Raw genomic sequence first — 12358 nt, 5'->3', positions numbered from 1 at the left:
AGGAACTTGCTTGCTGTGTTATCAGACAACAAATACTAGAAATCCCATGTTTTCTATCATATTGATTTTTCTGCTCACATAAAATATATATAACTTTGCTAACAGTGAAATAATATCAATTCAGTTAGCCCAGGCAAGAAAGGAGAGGAAGGAAGAGTTTGCTTTTAGACAATTCATGTATGAAAGCCTGGAGAAAAGGATGCTGTGTTTCATCTTCCTAAGGCTAGTCTGTACTATAACATTAAAGTATCATTTCCTCTGACATTCTGGGTTAGCCAGGGAGAGCTGTGCCTTAAAATACTCAATTCCCAAAAGACAACAGCAAAAGATGAATCTTTTTGAGGAGCCACGTGCTGGGGAATGGTGGCTCCTCTCCAGGGGCCACTTGCCTAGTCTGTCCTTAGATACTGTTTATTTCTATTGCAAGAGAAGCACCTCATGCTGCTGGGATTTATACTCTCAGTTTGGTATCCTTTCAAGGCTTTAGTGTCATAACAAGGGTAGTGTCCTTACATTTCTTTTTTATTGTGTATAACAGGAGCTTCATTTTGCCCATGACCCCAAGTGGCAGAGCTGATACAGGTGGCGTGTGCTATGGTCATTATGTGGGTGTTTCATGTTGTTCTGGGTCACAGGTATGACTACATGCTGAGTTGCAATTGCTGTTCAGGAAAGTGGCATCTGCCTGTCAATATAGCTAAATGTTGACAGCTTTCTGATAAAACTTGTATTTACATAATGAAAAAAGCTGACAGCCACTTTTCTGCACAGCTTTCTGTGCTCTTCCTGTGAGCGCTCCAAAGTGCTGGAATAAGAAATTAGCATGTTTTGGCAATGTTATATTAATGTTGCAGAAACCTTTATTAAAAATAACAGTTCCATGATGCATTCACCTGCTGGTTAAGGCAGTTTCAGGAAGGCAGCTCTTGGATGGGTTTGTATGACAGGTGGAAGCCAGTTCCAGCAGTCACTGGGCATGGCTTGGACATACAATGACAGCTGCTGTCCAGGACAGCACTACCTTCTTCACCCAGGCTGCAGTGCCCCATGGCACAGTGCAGCAACCCATAGAAATGCTGGCATGTTGCAGTCATGCTGATGGGGTTCTTTGTGCAGGGCTTTTGCCTGGGACATCATGCTGCATGACTACGGCAAAGTCATTCGGGCTGCTGCAGTCTTTTCACCTTTCTGTCCCAAGTCCTGTTGCACAGGGTGGAGGCATCTGTCTGCCCTCCCAGAAGCTTTTATCTGTGAATCAGAACACATTACAGCAGATAACTAAAGTCACTGTTGCTGACTTCTGAATAACAGATTCCTAACAGCAAAATCTCTGAGCAAAAGTCACAGCTAGTCATAGAGAGGCTATTAAAAGGACACAACATGCTAGCATAAAATGTCACTCCATAACATGAAGTAAAAAATGAAATTATAGATCCATCTAAACTCTGAAGAAAAAGAACTAAAGTAGTCTTGTGTTATTCTCTGAAAGTTGTTTTGTCCTTATTCTGCTTTCATTCAAAACTACTTTCATGTGCTCCTTAATGTTCTTTTGTGGGTGGTCTAAGACTGAATTTTTAGTACAATAAAACAAAGAAAAATTCATCACATGGTCACCTGACATACAGAAATGGAGGAAAAAACTACTCTAGAGATTTGTTTCACTGCTGGGCTGCTAATTCAAAGCCAGTCCAAGCTGTAATTACTCTTCTTGGTCAAGTCCCAAAGCCTGCTGAAATCCGTAACAAGGCAGGGGTTGAGCTCTGACAAGGCTGATGAACAGTTTGACAGCTCATCTGGAATTCATTTGATGGTCTTAATCAAGGTTATGGGTGACAAACATTCACACTGCAGTGTGCACTCATATTCTGTGTTGTTTACCAGACCTTTACATAGGCAGTGCAAATAATGACCAGGAGGCATTTCAGTGGGGAGCGCATGGTCTCCCCTCTGAGGATTCCTGATGAGATCTAGTCTGGGATCTTTACCCCTTCTCAAAACACTGTAAAAGCCAGGGAAGTACAGGGATATATCTTGCTCTATACTGTGCCTGATCTCCCACACCTGTCATGCATTATCTGCAGTTCCTTGGTAGGTATCAGGCCTCTGCCATCTTAGGCTGTCTGCTTACAGCAGCAGACAGCTCAGGACTGAAGGAGATGGGTGGATGCAGTTTCTACATGTTTAGGAGCCACTGTGGTGTGTGCTTCAAGGTGAAGGTGAAGGCACAGGAGACTTCTCTGTGTCATTCAGGGATTTTGCCATGCCTGGAAACATCCCTGTTGTTTGATGCTGTTGCAGTGGGGTCAGCAACCTCCATGGCCTGGTGACTTTGCTTTATAGTTTGGAGGATTTATCACTGCAGTCTTGCTTTCTGTCCGTGCCTTTGCTCTGCTAATTTAGCTCTGGGTTCAAGCATGCTAGGAGGCTGCAGTGAATTTTTGTAATTGCTTTGTGGGGATGAGGGTTACTCTTTTTGTTGAGAAGTGTTATGTGGTGGGAAATCTACATTTAACTCACAAGGCAGGAGAGCCATTACCTCATCACTGCTGATGTCAAAGTGAGGCCGAGGCCAGGCAGGAATTGATGGCTGCCCCAGTCTTGTCTTCAGCAAGTCCAGGAGGAAACACTGCTAAAAAGCCTTTAGACAGGAAGGGGTAACAAGAGTCACTATAAAATATCATTGCACAAGCTGGTAAAATATGTCTGGTGTTGACTGAACCTGAAATGTGTGACCTTGCTGCATCTGAGTCTTCGCTCAGTGACAGACTCTCCTGAAGTCTGAGCCAATGAAGCTGCTCAGTCATATCAAGCATACAATCAGCTTTATCTGCATGTCAGGATTTTGTGTTGTAGCAGACCTTTCCCCTGCCTACCCTCCCCCTTGCCTACCCTCCCTCAAGATGACCTGTAGTACAAGCAATTTGTGAACCTGAAAACATCTCCACTGCAGGTTATGTACTAGTCTACTTCAGCCAGTGCTCTCTGTGGGGAGGATGGGGCTGCTGAAAACTGAGAGTGAAAGAAGCTAATAAAGAACAAGAACTCTTACATAGTTCCATTATCCCCTCCATCAAAATGCATCTCATGGGCATTAATGAATCAGGCTATAACATTTTACAGGCAGACAAAGTCTTCAGCAGGCTAAATAAGGAAATTTTGGAGGATCAGACTTGGAGAGGCCAGTCTGGGCACTTACGTAAGACAAGGAGATAATGAATATGTGACTGCTGAGAGATCGCTCTGAGTCTTAGGTTTGTTCCAGACTGTGACTTTAATGACCAATGCCTAAGTGGCATTTCTGAATATTTTCTACACATCCATCCTGCTATAAGGGATGAAACTCAATGGCTTTTCTCTCATGGAGGAAGGAAATACGAATGTGTCACAGCTGATATAGCAGTTACTCAAAGAATCTGTCTTACCCCTGCTTTTGTAATTTTGGCACATTCTTCTGCCAGCTGACTCTTCCTGGAGGCTTAATACACAGGTATTTCTAAATAGGAGTGGACTTTAAAAACTGTGTAGTTTCTCAAGATGCACGATCAGAAGTTGCATATGTTAGCAAGGTTTCTGCTGCATCTGGTTGCCAGCTGGGTGAGCACACCAAACTGCATCCAGGATCACTCTACAAGACTTGTCACCAGTTTTGTCCCCACTGGGGCACATGTGACAGATACGTGCTGGGTGTCAGGGAGGAGGAGCCGATGTGCGGCGGGAGAGGATGAGTGCACTGTCCAGCTCTTGATCCCATGCCAGGAGTGTCATGGCTCTTCTCTGGCTTGTAGAGGGCTCACTTGGCTCATAGACTGAATGCCTTGAGAGTATTTACTTCTGTGAGGTAGGAAGGTAGAGACTTGTGCATGCACAAGCATGGTGAGGTCACTGTCACTTCCTCAGATGGTGGTGCTACTCCATGCAATATGTTGAATAGAGGCAGAATCAGCTTGATTCTTGATACTTTAATCTGCTTGGAGCTGGTTTGTTTGACTCTACTTGGCACATGCATGCCCTGAGCCCTCGTTCCTCAGGGTGTCATACTGAACTGTGGTAGCCTTAGAAGCCTTCCTTTGAAGCAGCTTAGGAACAAAACCTCAGGGGCACTTCTTTCATGGAAAGTCTTTGTGTCTGTAGAGGGGACTGTCTGGAAAGCAAGCTAAAGATCCCATTGAGGAGAAATGCATGACCTCTGGACTGCACAATGTAGGAACAATTAACTTATGTTTTGGATACAACATCAGCACATCCTCTCAACATGTGATACAAATCCTGTGAAATTCTGATGCAGATCCTAATATTAATGCTCCCAGCACCCTGCACAGATCACTCTGTAAACTTTGTGACACTCTGCAGGCACTTGTATCAGCTGGGAAGACATCACCAGTGGTGAATGTATGTCTACTGATATCTTACAATGTAAAAATCACAAGATCATCTGACACAATGTTTTTGTTTTGAGAAAAAACCTCTTGGATAAAGTAGCTGATTCTGGGCCAGCCACTTGAACCTGAAGCTCTCATCACTAGCTTCATGTGAAGATGTCATTAGAGAGATCCCTAAGTTAACAAGCTTATTTGTTTTCTTTTTATTATTCCTTTTATTCTTTTATTTTTTATTTTTTTTTAATCTTTCCCTAAACAAATCAAACCAAACAAAAACCCCTCCCCAAAACCCCAGCTCATGTTTTCATGTTTTTCTAGTCACTGAGAAATGGATAACAAAAACTGAATAGTAGAATAGGAATAATATGATGGTAATTTAAAGTGCACACATTCTGTATTGTATTTTAATTAATTACAGGTGCACCAGACTAATAAAATATTTATACCTGTGTGCACTTTCCTTTCTGACAGCAGAGTGAATATGATATTTTCTGAGACTAATAAGATTAACGTTTTTCAACCTATTTTTGTATACATATAATATATATTCATCAGTACTTTCTTATAGCCACTGAAGGTCTATCAAATGTGAAAGAAGCAGAAAGAAGTATGTCTTAAACACTTCTCAAGCTAATGGACATGTCTCTGAAAGTTACATAGGCATTCATTCCCTACCAATAAAGGGTGCCCCAGAAACACAAAGTTTCTCTGGCTTTTCCATTAAATCCAGTCATCTTATATTGTCATATAATTTCTGTACTAAATGGAAACCATTTTTACCCTCAAAATTCTGTGTAAAGTCTCATTTTCCTCTCCCGAACATGTTTTGTGTCTGGAGAGACAGGTGTATAGAATTACTATTTATTTTCAGTGTTGTATCTCACTCTTGTTGGTGAAGGAGAAAGACCCTTGAAGTTTGGGGATTCATCACATCATCTCCTTGATTGCAAAGGAACTGACTTTATAGCTGGCGTAGTAATGAGGATCATTAAAGAGGGACAGCAATGCAATGTACATTGACGTTTAGTCTGTGTACAATTTCCTTATTCAGTTTAGAATAAAGATGAGATTAGAGAAAATGGTCAAAAACCTTTGTATTAGCACATTAGAACTATAATCTTGCATCAAATTCCCTGAAGTAAATACATGTGTTTGCAATGATTTCATCAGAGCCTTGCTGAGTTACACAGAGTTCTAAATTCTTTTATTATGATGGTTATTATTTTTAATAAGACCATTAGGTCCACTGAAATAACTCAGGGCATCTGAACTGTATGGACCTAACCATGCTTTCACAGCCACTGGTGCAAATGAGATACATCAATCAGTTATAAATGGAGTCACGGTGAAAGTGGGTGAAAATCAGTTTGGTGTGCTCACTGAGAGCTCTGCACATTTTCAAGAAAAAGCAAACATAATTTTCCTTTTCAATAACTGTAATTACTTGTAAACTGATGAGCTTTTTTCCATGGAGAATTCAGAGAAAGAATGCAGAAAACACTGAAAAAAGGCAAAGAGGTAGTTTCTGAATCCTTCAGCTGCTCAGCTGAACTCCAATATGATCTGTTTCTTTTCTCTTCTGGCCCTGTGGCACTTTCTGGGTCCTAATCTGCCACTAGTGCCTAAATTAAAACACCCATGTTGAAGGGAGTGCAGGCTCTGAATCTTAGACAGAGCTGCTACTTTGTCGAAGGCTGTCTCCTGCACACAAATGTAAATATTCACTCTGCCTTTGATGTGACTGGGTTAAAAATTACAATTCTGTCATCATTCAGTCAAAGGGTTATTCAAGGCCACTTGCACCCATTCTTCATTGACAAGAGTTATTTATTTTCCTCACATGAATGCTATTCTTCCATCCAAACACCATAAAGTCTCACAGTATTTCACAAACTCAGCAAATGACAAGAGCCAAATGCACAAGGCTTCCCCTCAAACTCCCTCTCTGTTGCTAAATGCACTTGCTTAGCCCAATTTTATCTGCCCAGGGCCTTCCTCCGCAAGTTACGCCATTACAAGGCTACTAGGCTTCTTGTTACTATATTATTTCTTGCTTTCAGTTTCCTGTCTTCCTCAGCTCTGGAATTGGTTGACATCTGTCAGATACTAAAATGTGTATGTTCTCAGCAGTAATACAAATAAATTAAAAATCAACAAGCAAGGAAAAAAATAAACATCACCTTGAAATATCAATTCCTTTTTTCTTGCTTGTAGAAGATCCTTAAACATTTCTCCCAGGTACTTTTAAAAGTAAGTAGATTAAATTGGCTAATGTGCAGCTAATACCTGTGTTGCTAGAAATGTGTGGACAAAACTGCTGCAGGCACAGGAATTTTACAGGAATAAAACCTACAAAATTTAACCCATCTGTAATATGTTTAGTATAATAAGGATGTTTAATGTCCTAGCCACTATGTAAGCAATACCATTTCACAAATGATAAAATAGAGCTGCTGCTCCCTTGGCTGATCCATACAGATGTGGGAATTTCAAAGCAGATCACAGCTATTTATTAATTTCAATTAGGAACATTTAGATTTGTGATTACTTGCAACCTCCTAAGAACTTTCAGGCAGCAGCAGAGCAAGTGCAAACCTCTTGTGGTGGGTAGCTTCTGAGGTCCCTCAGAAGCAGTACATGGACCCCAGAGTCCACCTACCATAAGCTGAAAACCACAAAGTAAGACAGAAATACCATTAACAGTGATGAATAGATTGACAAGAAATACATAAAAAGGAAGCTATCAGCAACACAGGAAACACAAGCCTGATGCAAGTGAGTGGTCTTTAACCTGGTGACTTCTTACCTGTGCTGACTGCCAAGATTTTCAGAAGACAATACGAAATGAACCATAAAGGAATGTTCAGGGGAGCTTTCATAAAAGTCCTTATTTTATGCACTGAAAATAAAAATGTTTCTCTCCATTATAGTATTTGTTATTGTTTCACCGTAACAACATGGGTATACATCACCAAAATATCATGAGACTTCTAAATCTTTTAGAAGGTTGCTATGTCTCAGCTAAGTAAAATTTTGCAGTAAATGATTTTGGCAGTCCAGTCACCCATTTTAACAGGAGTGTTTCTTCGTGATATGTATACATTTATTACCTTTTACTTTAGGGAATGGCTTCACACTGTTATGCTGACTGAGAAGAGATTTAGCGAGGATTCTGCTCTTCCAATTTTCATTCAAATCAGAAGTTAGTCTTTCTGGTTATTTCCTTGGGTTGTTTTTTTTTTTTTCCCAAATATTCAAGGAAAACCACAACAGGTATAGCAAAATAAAAGGAAAGATGTGTTTCTGTGCATTTCCTGTGCCTCAAACAAGCACATTCTTGGAAATAGGCAAATAAGATTTGCAGCTACAGTAAAGTTAGGCAAATATAATTTACAGCTAAAGTTACAGTTAGTTTTTTTAATAGCTCAAATTCTGAGCAAGTGGACGATACTTTATATATTTTGTCTTTTCATGTTCTATATCTTGCAGAAGCTCACAGTGGGAGTTAATGCAGTTTTAAATCAAAAAAGGGCCTACTGGTTTGGATTCATGAATGCCTGGTACATGTCTTTTTAGGTTTGTTAAATGCTAATTTCCATGGGAGCAGACAATCTGCTAGAATGGGCATGATAATTCCTTTTGTATCAGTATTTTTGGCATTAAAACTAAGCCTGAAAACATTAATGAAGTCTGAGGTGAAAGCTGGTCAGAAATTGCGCTAGAAAGTGCCGATTCAACAAAAAAGGGAGTGTTTCAAGTAAGTCCACCTGTTTTGACAAACCTGGTGAGAACTGTGGTTTTTGTCCCAGGCTTGTTCAGGCTTCCCTTGTCCATGGCTCTGAGGTTGCTTTGTCAACATGATGGTCCCAGGTTTGGTAAGTCTGGAGTTTCCAGGCATCTGGAGTGTCTCTGCAATCCAGATTCAGCTGCTCTTCAGTGCTTGTCCTGGTAACAAAGAACCTGGAGAGTACTTGCATATCTAATGTTATAGCATCTTATAAGTAAGAGTTATGAATATATCTACCTCTGTTCCAGTATGCTGCTAGAAAAAGTCTGTGAAGAGGTTACAGAGAAAAGAAATCAGTAACCAGGAGACTGCAAAAGATTTATCCAGTTTTCAGTTAATAAGACCCCTCTATTCAGCTCAGTAGTGAACAGAATTTTGTCTTTGGCATCAATCAGGGTTGAAAATGGTCCACAGTGAACCAGAAGCCAAGACAAGAAAGAATATGTATGGGTATGCTCTCAACCTTAAACCAGAATGCACTCTGGTTTTCATTCTGGTAAGTCACCCCTTGAAACAGATAGGACTAACTGTGAAGGAATGGTGGTATTAGCTGCCCTGGATTGCCTGGGGTCTTTAAGCTTTGTTTGTCAGTGCTTTTCTGAGATACCTGAATATTCACATAGAAATCTGCACTGGCAAAACTTTGAACATTTTCTTTAACAATCATAACTACTAGGGCTATACACTGAAAAAAACCTCAACCAAAAACCCACCCAAAACCCAAAACCCAGCAAACAGAAATAGAAAAAAAAAATCAAAAGCTGAGAAATAAGAGTACAAGATAACAGCTTGAGAGAGGTGCTGGTTTGTTATGCTGCCACAAAACAGATCAATCCATGCCTTGAAGTGAACACCCGTGTGTACATCCTTTCAGCTGAGGTGTCTGCAAAACTTAAATAGATCTGCCACATTCTGCTATCAGGAATCTCTAGCCTCTAGTTGCTTGTGATCATATTAGAAATATTTTTCAGGTCCTGGTTTAATTGCCTACAGAGCTAGCAGACAGTTGACAAACACATGTTGTTCAACAGTTATAGAAGCAGGGATGGAGTGCTAACTGGTAAAAATAGATGTCAGGACTTCCAGAAGATGAGATATAGCTCCTGCTGAAAATGCAATGTGCACTCTGGCAACGGAAGTCACGAGACTTAAAACCTCCCAGTGCTCTTGTGGTCCTGCTATACTGATGTCGTATACACAGTGAGCATGTAAGGGGAAAGAATATACATTCACAGCCTGTTAGTTGAACTGAGAGGTGAACTATTGATGAATGTGATATCCAGTACAGTACTATTCTGAGAACAGGCTTGATAGGAAAGGCTCCATCTTAACACTGCAATTAATAGTACGATATGGCTTATTTATGAATCTTGTCACCTACCCCTCTAAGCAGTGGAAATCTACCAGATTTCCTGATATCCAACAGTTAGACCTCTGGTAGCAACATGATACATCCTGCCTTGGGCCTTTTATCTTGAATCTTCTGCTTTGAACATGCCATTTCTGGTGAGTCTGAAGCATAACCTAATGGCTTCCTTCAAAAGATTAATAAAGTGGGATTTTGGACTTTTGTGTTACTGAGTGGCAGATCTGTTTTCTGAGTGCTATCTGTTTTTTTTCTGCATGATTCCTAAAGCGTGAAATTAACTCAGTTTTCCAGTAAGAGCTGCAGGAATTTCATATGCATTAGTTAGCATTTATGTAATCTCTAACTATGTTTTATATTCCAATCCTTATTGAATTCACTCCTGGGAGCTTGTTGCACCTGAGTATTGGCTTTAGAATCCCCCAGAATTCCTCAGAGGTGCAAGCTGAGACTGAAGAGCTTGGGGGGACTGGGAGGAGCTGGAGCTGTTCTCCCAGCTTGCTCTACTTTGCAGCTAGAGGTATAGCAAGGCATCCTGATGTGACAGCATCTTGATATGCGTAGAACTCTGGGCCTTTCTGAGACTATTTGATGTGTCAGGCAGGAGATATCCATCTCCTGATTTTTATACAGCTTCAGTTATGTAATAATATTAATGGTAATCCTAGTAATGTCTAAGAAGAAGACTTTCAAGGTTGGTATTTTCGAGACACATCCCCTGAGTTCTCTTGCTATATTTCAGTGTCATACTTCTGCAATAGCAAAACCAAAGTTCAGTTTTGACTTGCAAGCAAAACCAAAGACATCTTTAATATAGATTATGCTGCTTATGCTAAGATAGAGTACTGGAAAGAAGGTATTTCAAAGATCTACATATGACTGAAATCCCATTGAGAAAACCTAACTTGTCATAAGGGACTGTAGTGATAAGAGAAGAGATAATCGGTTCAGGGGAAGTTCAGGTTAGATATAAAGCAGAAGTTCTTTACTGTGAGGGTGATGAAGCACTGGAATAGGTTGTCCAAGAATCATATAATCATAGAATCATAGAACAGTTAGGGTTGGAAAGGACCTTAACATCATCTAGTTCCAATCCCCCTGCCATGGGCAGAGACACCTCACACTAAACCATATCACCCAAGGCTTTGCCTTGAACACTGCCAGGGATGGAGCATTCACAACCTCCTTGGGCAACCCATTCCAGTGCCTCACCACCCTCACAGGAAAGAATTTCTTCCTTATACACAATTGAACCCCCCCCTGTTTAACTCTTAACCCGTTACCCCTTGTCTGTCACTACAATCCCTAATGAAGAGTCCCTTCCCAGAATCCCTGTAGGCCCCCCTCAGATACTGGAAGGCTGCTATGAGGTCTCCATGCAGCCTTCTCTTCTCCAGCCTGAACAGACCCAACTTTCTCAGCCTGTCTTCATACAGGAGGTGCTCCAGTCCCCTGATCATCCTTGTGGCCCTCCTCTGGACTTGTTCCAACAGTTCCATGTCCTTTTTATGTTGAGGACACCAAAACTGCACACAATACTCCAAGTGAGGTCTCACAAGAGCAGAGTAGAGGGGCAGGATCACCTCCTTTGACCTGCTGGTCATTCTCGTCCTGATGCAGCCCAGGATACGGTTGGCTTTCTGGACTGCAAGCTCACACTGAAGCCAGCTCATGTTCATTTTCTCATTGACCAACACCCCAAAGTTCTTTTCTGCATGGCTGCTCTGAATCTCTTCTCTGCCCAGCCTGTAGCTGTGCCTGGGATTTCTCTGACCCAGGTGTAGGACCTTACACTTGGCATAATTAAACTTCATGAGGTTGGCATCAGCCCACCTTACAAGTGTGTCAAGGTCCCTCTGGATGGCATTCCTTCCCTCCAGCGTATCAACGGAACCACGCGGCTTGGTGTCACTGGCAGACTTGCTGAGGGTGCACTCAATCCCACTGTCCATGTCAGTGACAAAGATGTTAAACAAGACTGATCCCAACATCGATCCCCGAGGAACACCACTCATTACTTGTCTCCAGACAGACATTGAGCCACTGACCATAACTCTTTGAGTGTGACCATCCAGCCAGTTCTTTATCCACCAAGTGGTCCACCTATCAAATTGATGTTCCTCCAATTTAGAGGAAAAGTTGTGAATATTCCATCCCTGGCTGGTTGGACAGTCTTGGATGACATGGTCTGGTGTGAGGTGTCCCTGCCCATAGCAGAGGGGTTGGAACTTGGTAATCTTAAGGTCCTTTCCAACCCTAGCTATTTTATGATTCTGTGATTCTTCTGTATAAAACAACCTAGATTCTCCTGGAGGTAACCAAATCCATTGTCATGGTTAATCAATATTCCTAAATATTTTATTTTGTTTCTAACAAGTTTTTTTGAAACGAAACATATAAACTAGTAAAAAGTGTTACCATTTTGATAAGAGTACAAAATTTTCAGAGTTGCTGTCAGGGTTGATGCTGGGAGGAGTGAAAGATCATTTTAGGGAAATTTCCTAGTTTTGTTCTGTTCAGAAGGGAAGAAAAGTGCTTGCCTTACAAAGCTGCCCGTGTTCTTTCTTAATCTTCTTTGAAAAGCAAGGGGCTTCCTCCTAAATCTGCTGTACCCACCCAGAACTGCTTTGCTGTCCTGCAGGGGGCTGATGAGGAAATGCACTTGCACCAGAAAGAGCCAGCTGGTGCACTGGTACAGAAGATCCCTACTGGTGCCGCCAGGAAAAAGTGGCGGATTGTAGTAGTAGGGGACTCTGCCTTGATAGGGACAGAAGCGCTCATCTGTTGGCCTGACCCGGTCACAAGGGAGGTGTGTTGCCTACCTGG

The sequence above is a fragment of the Melopsittacus undulatus genome, chromosome 1, assembly GCF_012275295.1.
Source record: "Melopsittacus undulatus isolate bMelUnd1 chromosome 1, bMelUnd1.mat.Z, whole genome shotgun sequence".
Classification (NCBI taxonomy): domain Eukaryota; kingdom Metazoa; phylum Chordata; class Aves; order Psittaciformes; family Psittaculidae; genus Melopsittacus; species Melopsittacus undulatus.
Note: the sequence above shows the minus strand (reverse complement) of the source record.